This window comes from Pongo pygmaeus, chromosome 7, assembly GCF_028885625.2.
Source record: "Pongo pygmaeus isolate AG05252 chromosome 7, NHGRI_mPonPyg2-v2.0_pri, whole genome shotgun sequence".
In the NCBI taxonomy this organism is placed as follows: Eukaryota; Metazoa; Chordata; class Mammalia; order Primates; family Hominidae; genus Pongo; species Pongo pygmaeus.
Genome location: NC_072380.2, coordinates 97,818,246 through 97,828,442, shown reverse-complemented (window position 1 = coordinate 97,828,442; position 10,197 = coordinate 97,818,246).

Genomic DNA, 10,197 nt, shown 5'->3' with positions numbered 1-10,197 from the left:
AAATTTTTTAAATACTGATATAATGAGGCACGCAATTTTCAGTATTTTAAGGGTAAACATGTCTGCTGTAAAAATGCTACTCAAAGCAGGACCACAGTATATGATTGGTCTGTCATACATATTTTTAAGAAACATGGCATTGGTTAAAGGCATGATGAAGAGCACAATGAAACAAAATGAACAGATAAAATACTGTTAGATAAATTTGAATCTCACATTAAAAAAATCAAGATTCCAATCAATTAGCAGCAATTAACTCTTTCCACAATTCATTACTTATGGTTTTCAGAGGTTAATTTTAAAATCAATGATCTGTATCTATATATCTACATATCTGTCTAGCAATATATGCCTGTTGCCATGGATGTATATCTGTAAAGTATTCTGGAGAGTAAACAAGCTTCATAATCATGGACAAAGTATGTTCTTTATGTTACTGGAAACGGTTCCTGATCAGACTCCAAGAGAGGGTTCTTGGATCTCATGCAAGAGAGAATTCAGGGTGAGTCCATAGAGTAAAGTGAAAGCAAGTTTATTAAGAAAGCAAAGGAATAAAAGAATGGCTACTCCATAGACAGAGCAGCCCTGAGGGCTGCTGGTTGCCCATTTTTATGGTTATTTCTTGATTATATGCCAAATAAGGGGTTGATTCTTCACGCCTCCCTTTTTTAGATCATATAGGGTAACTTCCTGATGTTGCCATGGCATTTGTAAACTGTCATGGCATTGGTGGGAGTGTAGCAGTGAGAACCACCAGAGGTCACTGTTGTTGCCATCTTCGTTTTGGTGGGGTTTAGCCAGCTTCTTTACTGCAACCTGTTTTATCAGCAAGGTCTTTATGACCTGTATCTTGTGCCAACCTCCTATCTCATCCTGTGACTTAGAATCCCTAACCGTCTGGGAATGCAGCCCAGTAAGTCTCAGCCTTATTTTACCGAGCCCTTATTCAAGATGGAGTTGCTCTGGTTCAAATACCTCTGACATTTATATGAAAATAAATTAACCACCCCATACCCTATATTACAATGGGAACAAAAAGAAAATGCTACTCAGTATTTCTACTTTGTCCACTGATCCTAAGATGAACTTATTTTATACTCATCTACAAAAAAAAATGCTGTCAATTAAACCATAACACATTGCTTTTTAAAAATCTCACCAATAGTGTCTTAGCACTAAGACTAAGATATGATTAGTTTTTATCTGTTGGCTTTAGAAAGTTATTTGGACACTTGATTTTGCCTCTAAATGATGAGGAGCACCTTGTCATTGTAAAAAAAATATGTATTTTTTCTTTAGATATGGCTCTATAATGTTTGTTACTTTGCTTTACTTAACCTAATCCATCTTCTTGACTTGTGATGTTTTTATAAAAATAATTACTGTGATATAATATGAATTACTCTTATAAGTTACAGTCAACTGAAATCCTACAAATATATATTGGCATATGGTTTGGTATTTGGTATTTAAATAATTTTAAACTGGTATGAAATCCCTAAGTAAACTTTTTCAAGCCAGAGACATCCATTTTTCAAGCCAGAGACACCCACTGATACTAGTTAACAACTATCAATGTAAAGAAGAATGCCATTATGGAGTATAATATGATAAGCTACATAGTCTGTGAGATGGTTATAACACATACTCATTTATATGGAATGTAAAATTGAGAAAGGGAATTTCCAATTTGAGCATGAATAGCTATATGAAGCTAATTGCTTCTATGTGCTCTGCTACGTAAATGATTTACTTTGTTTTAGCACAGGAATGTTTTTAATGAAACAGGAATGTTTTTAACTATATCTTCGAAAAAGATAGAGAATTCTTTTTCTATGACCTTGAAAAGCACAATGCAAAATGAATACCTAATGATTTGAAATTCTATGATACTAAAAGTGTTGAAAGAGATCAGTATAAATATTGATGTCTAAAACAAATGTGTTTTGTTACATGCTAGAATAAATGCTTTTTCTGGAGCCAATTCAGTATGTAAACAGAATTGAGATCTTTGGAATTATAGTTTCTTATCTGTATATCTATAGTTTCTTAGCTACAGTAAGATGTGTTTTTCTTTGTACATCAGAAGTATCAGATGAATTCAAAAGACTGAGAAATTTAGATTCAACACTAAATAAATTCCTTTGTAGGACCCAGTATAGTTTAACCTTGAAACACACTATTACTTACTAGAAGCAAGAGCTAGTCTTTGTAGTCTTAATTTCTCAAAATATCCTATTGAAAAAGGAATATAACTGAATGAAAAGCACTTGCATGACATGTAAAAGTGAATTGCAATGCTTGGAGCAGCCAGAGAACCTTTCTCAGGGCAATGAAGAGACTCCATGTGTAATTCTTTAAACTAGAGCACCTAATTATCGTTAGTTAATATTTATAAATATTAACAAGATGGAAAAATTAGAAAGCATATCCACAATTCAGGAGCCAAAAAAGTTTCAATCTAGACTTGATACTTAATGTGGACAGACAAGAACCAGTGGGGAAATGGTGGTCGTGTGGGGAATAATATGATGTAGAGACATGAGTTGTCTTGCTCCTGCTTGAAGATCTATTCTGCCACCTCCCCACTGCTAATCCTTCATTAAATTCTTAGGTTCTATTGACATTAACCTTCAGGACAGTTGATCCTTCTGTAAGGTCAGAACTTGAATCCTCAAGGGAGGCTATCCTGACCAGATTTTTGGTTTTTAGTTTCACACACAGAAGTAATCATTTATTGTTGATGTTAAAGACATTCTTCTTTTCAGAAGGTGCCAGGGTAGAGAAGACAGACAATTCACACAGAGAAATCACCATTCAAATGAGAGGGTGAACCATGCTGTCCCTCTTGGGCAGAAGCAAGCATATAAACACATTGCTTACAGCCAGACTGATGCACGCGTCTCTTCCAAAATAAACGGGGCTAGATTTTTTGTTTGGGAACCATCGTATTAGGACTCACAGTTACTTTTCTAAGGTATTCTTTTTTACCCAAAAGGATCAGAACTGAGCCAGAGAGGAACAGCTGTTCGGATCTTTTTATCTTTGGCCTAAGTCACAAACTTCCCACGTTGATATTTGATTGAAAGAATGAGTAATGGGTATTGCTGACTAGGGTTCAGTACTCAGATTGCAACCAACGACACTGCCTCGACTGGGACAAGGCGGCGAGAGTAATAAATGGCAGGCCAGTGTGTCTGATGTTGCGCATACTTTCCCCTTAGCGTAATTAAAAGGTGGCATAATCCCCAAACTGAACTTTTTGAAAATGAGTCCATTTGTTCTGATTTAGGAACACCCATTTCTTCACACTTTCACGTTGCTGAAATGTTGTGTTTCAGCAACAAAAACGAAAGTTTATGTTGTTTTTTTTTAAATGTTGCCTTGTTTAAATAAATTAAGGAAGATCTCTCTTTGGCAGTGGTAAACTAGAAACAGTTGTTCATTACTTCTTATCCTGTAAAAATTTCAGGGAGGGGAACAACACAGGGGGTGGGAGGCAAGGGCAGGGAGAGCATTAGGACAAATACCTAATGCATGTGGGGCTTAAAACCTAGATGACGGGTTGATAGGTGCAGCAAACCATCGTGGCACGTGTATACCTATGTAATAAACCTGCACATTCTGCACATGTATCCCAGAACTTAAAATAAAATAAAATAAGACTTTATTGTTCTTTCCACAAGAATAAAGAAAAGAAATTCAGAAATGTAAGCATTTAATCACATGGAAAATATAAATTATAATAATTTATTTCATAAATTTAATATTCTTTGACTTGAGCATATATTTTAAATTTAAATTTTCCTGCAGATATAATAAATGGCATGCATAAATCTTAGTGCAAATCTTCAATCTCTCAGAAGTGGTTTCTTTGCCAACAAACAAACAGAAACTTATGAGGCACTACATCCCATTCTACAATTTCTAACTCATTACTGTATAAGTATATTATTTTGTTCAATGACTAGACCAACACTTTTCTACAGTCTGTGATACTGGTGACTAATCATAGTAAGCTACTACTTTTAAAGTTCCTATGGATATTGGAACCACGTTTGCAAAAATTATGTCAGTGAGAAAATTATGGCAGTGGGGGAGATCTGATCCAGCCAACCCTCCCTCTTGCCTTTAGCTTTCAAGCTGATTTAATTATTCCTAGGCTTGGGCTGAATTAACTTTGGAAGATATAGAGATTATAGTTTATTTAAATATCTTGCAGTTTGGGCCTTCCCCAAAACTCAATCACCTTTAAAAAGTTAATAAGAGATCAGCAGGCTAGGGGGAGGAGAAGAGCCTGCATCTTGCTAAGGTGTAGACTGGTCAAAAGATATGAAGTTTCTTTAATTACTGCTGCAGAGAACATCACTGTTGTAGATTGACCTTTTGAGATAACTTTTCTGGTTTTCTGCATGTCGGACACCCATTGCTCTACCACCTGATCCCACTTACCAATGGCTTCTGTGGCCCCACCCAGAAGCAACTCAGTGCAAGAGGACAGCTTCAACTCCCTATGATTTCCTCTCTGACCCAATCAATCAACAGCAAGCACTCACCCATGGCCTAACCATCTCCACCCCTTCCTCTAAAGTACCTTTGAAAAAACCCTAACCTATGATCCTTTGATGAGATTGATTTGAGTAATAACTCCATCTCCATGTAGCATGGCCAGCCTTGCGTCAATTAAAGAGTTTCTTTACTGCAATGCCATGGCCTTTGTTTGTGCAGTGGGCAGGAAGAACCCCTCAGTTGGTTACAGTGTCTTTGACATTCTACATTCAATAAAGTCCAAATGGAATAATATTTTAGCAAAATCCAATAGGTTTTTAAAATATATCTAAAGAATGTTATTAAAATAATATCATCTATTCATGCATTCTACATATTTATTTAGTGCCTTCTGTGTGCCAAGTTCTGTTCTAGGAACCAGCACTATATCTGGGAGCAAAAGAGAGAGTTTCTCCTCAAGCTTACATTCTAGTTGAGTGGTACTGACAAAAGTAAATAGACAAATATCCATTGTGGCTTGTGATACATACTAGAATGAAAACTAATGAAAAACTGAGATAAAGAATAATCAGCTGGTGATACTGAAAAAGAGTGATCTTCCCTAGATAGATAATTATGGAAGTCTTTCTGTGAAGGTGAAATAAAAGAACTATAGCATGGAAAAACATTAGCCACTTGAATCCAAGGAAGAGCATTCTTGGCCATGGGAGCTCCAAGAACACTGTGGCTGGAGGGTAGTAATCCAAGGAGAAGGTGGTGCAAGGTGAAGTTAGGATTGATGGTAGGAGACAGGACACCCAGGGCCCTGCAGGTTACAGCTGATCTTTTCATTTAGGGCAATGGCAGGTTGGAGAGTATAATGCTGAGGAAGAACACAACCTAATTCACCTTTGCAGGTCACTGGCTGGTATGTAGGAAATGGAGTGGAAGGGGAGGCAGAAAGCAAACAGAGAATAGTAATTCCTGTTATTATGATTCCAGTAAATAATTTTCTTTATGTGATGAAGCTACAGATTTCAAATAGAGTTTCAAATATTCAAATAGTGAAATTTGTCTGGCTGAACATGGAGGAAGAAACAAGAAACAAAACTCAGTTCTGCATTTCAATATTGTTATCATTAAAACAAGACAATGGAAATATTAAACAATGCTTTGTATTCCTCCACATTAGGATATGGGACGTGGTTGTCAGTTAGAAGTTCAGGTTAACTAATAGGTCATTGATATTGCTCCTGGTGATCTCATTGTATGATTTTTTTCTTTTTCTTTTTTTTTCTTTTTTTTGAGTTGGAGTTTTGCTCTTTTTGCCCAGGCTGGAGTGCAACGGCACAATCCTGGTTCTCTGCAACCTCTACCTCCCAGGTTGAAGTGATTCTTCTGCCTCAGCCTCCTGAGTAGTCGGGATTACAGGCAGGCTGCCACACCCAGCTAATTTTGCATTTTTAGTAGAGATGGAGCTTCACCATGTTGGCCAGGCTGATCTCCAACTCCTGACCTCAGGTTATCTGTCCCCCTCAGCCTCCCAAAGTGCTGGGATTACAGGCATTAGCCACCGCACCTGGCTGACTTCTCTTAAAATAGATCTTAAATCATGTAGACCAGAGTAGCCTGAGAAAGGGTAGTATAAAGCTTTCCAGCTCTCTCCCCATTAAAGGAAGCAAGAAATGGGTAATTCTAAAACAAGTTTTTATTTCTTCATTTGTATGCTTTTATTTATGTATTTGGTTAGTTAGCTTTAAAATAAAATTTAAGATGACATAAAGCATTGCAATTGAGAGCTGGAACTCTGATTTCCAGAGACCTGAGACTAAGGCTAACTCTGCCACTTACTAAGGGCCATCAATTTCCCTGAGCTTCAGCTTCCTCATTAACAGAATAGAGTTTTAAGGATTAATTAAGATAATACATGTGAGGAGCGACATCAGGAAAATGGCAGAGTAGAAGATCCTAGCCTTCACACACACACACACACACACACACACACACACACACAAAATTAGCTATCCAAGAATGAAAATAGCTCTAGGAGAGCTCAGAAGTGTAGTTGAGATACTATCACAACACAATGGAGCAAAAAAAAAATCAAGAAATAACTGCATAAAAATGGTAGGAAGAACAGTTTTATTTTGCTGCATTATCTCATCCCCTAGGCCATCACAGTTCAGCAACCAGTGATAACTCTCCAGCCCATGCATGAGCTTCTCAAACAGGGAAAAGAAGAGCAGGGTGAATGCCCAGCTTCCCCAACCTTTTGGGCAATGCTTGAAGGACTCACTTTGGTTTCATCTACCCAGATTGCTGGGGAAACCAACGCAGCTGAGACATCTGGAGATGGCTAGAATAAAAGAAGAAGAGCAGGGCCTATCAGTATCAGCCACATGGCAGAAGACACCATGGTCCCCAGTGGCCTCAAAGTTGTTTTGACAACTTTAAGAAAATTGAGCTCATATCAACTATCTTCTCAGTAGAATGAAACTAGAAATCAAAAATAGAAAGAAAACAGGAAAATTCACAAATACATGTAAGCTAAACCACACATTCTTAAACAACAGTTGAGTAAAACAGAAAATGAAAAGGGAATTTAAAAAATTATCCCAAGACAAGTAAAAATGAAAATACAACTTACCAAAACTTATGGGATGCACAAAAGCAGTACTAAGAGGGAATTACTTTAACACCTAGTATTAAATGCCTATGTTAAAGAAGAAAGATATCAATTTAAAAACCTAGATTTATACTCCAAGAAACTAGAAAAATAAGAACAAACTAACCCAAACTTAGCAAAAAGAGGAAAATGACAGAGTGATGTAAAATAGAGAATAGAGGAAAATTGATTGGTTTTTAAAAAGTTAAATAATCAACAAATCCTAAACTAGGGGGAGGAGCCAAGATGGCTGAATAGGAACAGCTCCGGTCTACAGCTCCCAGCATGAGTGACGCAGAAGATGGGTGATTTCTGCATTTCCAGCTGAGGTACCGGGTTCATCCCACTGGAGTGTGCCAGACAGTGGGTGCAGGACAGTGGGTGCAGTGCACTGTGCACGAGCCAAAGCAGGGTGAAGCATCACCTCACCTGGAAGTGCAAGGGGTCAGGGAATTCCCTTTCCTACTCAAAGAAAGGGGTGACAGATGGCACCTGGAAAATCGGGTCACCCCCACCCTAATACTGCACTTTCCCAGTGGGCTTAAAAAACGGCACACCAGGAGATTATATCCCACATCTGGCTCAGAGGGTCCTATGCCCACAGAGTCTCGCTCATTGCTAGCACAGCAGTCTGAGATCAAACTGCAAGGTGGCAGTGAGGCTGGGGGAGGGGCGCCCGCCATTGCCGAGACTTGATTAGGAAAACAAAGCAGCAGGGAAACTCGAACTGGGTGGAGCCCACCACAGCTCAAGGAGGCCTGCCTGCCTCTGCAGGCTCCACCTCTGGGGGCAGGGCACAGACAAATAAAAAGACAGCAGTAACCTCTGCAGACTTAAATGTCCCTGTCTGACAGCTCTGAAGAGAGTAGTGGTTCTCCCAGCATGCAGCTTGACATCTGAGAACAGGCAGACTGCCTCCTCAAGTGGGTCCCTCACCCCCGAGTAGCCTAACTGGGAGGCACCCTCCAGTAGGGGCAGACTGACACCTCACACAGCCGGTACTCCTCTGAGACTAAACTTCCAGAGGAAGGATCAGGCAGCAGCATTTGCAGTTCATCAATATCCGCTGTTCTGCAGCCACTGCTGCTGATACCCAGGCAAACAGGGTCTGGAGTGGACCTCTAGCAAACTCCAACAGACCTGCAGCTGAAGGTCCTGTCTGTTAGAAGGAAAACTAACAAACAGGAAGGACATCCACACCAAAAACCCATCTGTACATCACCATCAGCAAAGACCAAAGGTAGATAAAACCACAAAGATGGGGAAAAAACAGAGCAGAAAAACTGGAAACTCTAAAAATCAGAGCTCCTCTCCTCCTCCAAAGGAACGCAGCTCCTCACCAGCAACAGAACAAAGCTGGATGGAGAGTGACTTTCACGAGTTGAGAGAAGAAGGCTTCAGACGATCAAACTACTCCAAGCTACAGGAGGAAGTTTGAACCAACGGCAAAGAAGTTAAAAACTTTGAAAAAAAATTAGACGAATGGGAAACTAGAATAACCAATGCAGAGAAGTCCTTAAAGGACCTGATGGAGCTGAAAACCAAGGCATGAGAACTATGTGACAAATGCAGAAGCCTCAGTAGGTGATGCGATCAACTGGAAGAAAGGGTATCAGTGATGGAAGATGAAATAAATGAAATGAAGCGAGAAGAGAAGTTTAGAGAAAAAAGAATAAAAACAAATGAACAAAGCCTCCAAGAAATATGGGACTATGTGAAAAGACCAAATCTACATCGGATTGGTGTACCTGAAAGAGACGAGGAGAATGGAACAAAGTTGGAAAACACTCTGCAGGATATTATCCAGGAGAACTTCCCCAATCTAGCAAGGCAGGCCAACATTCAAATTCAGGAAATACAGAGAACACCACAAAGATACTCCTCGAGAAGAGCAACTTCAAGGCACACAATTGTCAGATTCACCAAATTTGAAATGAAAGAAAAAATGTTAAGGGCAGCCAGAGAGAAAGGTCGAGTTACCCATAAAGGGCAGCCCATCAGACTAACAGCTGACTTCTTGGCAGAAACTCTACAAGCCAGAAGAGACTGGGGGACAGTATTCAACATTCTTAAAGAAAAGAATTTTCAACCCAGAATTTCATATCCAGCCAAACTAAGATTCATAAGTGAAGGAGAAATAAAATACTTTACAGACAAGCAAATGCTGAGAGATTTTGTCACCACTATGCCTCCTCTAAAAGAGCTCCTGAAGGAAGCACTAAACATGGAAAGGAAAAACTGGTACCAGCCACTGCAAAAACATGCCAAATTGTAAAGATCGTCAAGGCTAGGAAGAAACTGCATCAACTAATGAGCAAAATAGCCAGCTGACGTCATAATGACAGAATCAAATTCACACGTAACAATATTAACTTTGAATGTAAACAGGCTAAATGCTCAATTAAAAGACACAGACCGGCAAATTGGATAAAGAGTCAAGAACCATCAGTATGCTGTACTCTGGAAACCCATCTCACATGCAGAGACACACATAGGCTCAAAATAAAGGGATGGAGGAAGATCTACCAAGCAAATGGAAAACAGAAAAAGGCAGGGGTTGCAATCCTAGTCTCTGATAAAAAAGACTTTAAAACAACAAAGATCAAAAGAGACAAAGAAGGCAATTACATAACGGTAAAGGGATCAATTCAACAAGAAGGGTTAACTATCCTAAATGTATATGCACCCAATACAGGAGCATCCAGATTCATAAAGCAAGTCCTTAGTGACCTACAAAGAGACATAGACTCCCACACAATAATAATGGGAGATTTTAACACCCCACTGTCAACATTAGATAGATCAACGAGACAGAAAGTTAAAAAGGATACCCAGGAACTGAACTCAGCTCTGCACCAAGTGGACCTAATAGACATCTATGTTACTCTCTACCCCAATTCAACAGAATATACATTCTTCTTAGCACCACATCACACTTTTTCCAAAATTGACCACATAGTTGGAAGTAAAGCACTCCTTAGCAAATGCAAAAGAACAGAAATTACTACAAACTGTCTCTCACACCACAGTGCAATCAAACTAGA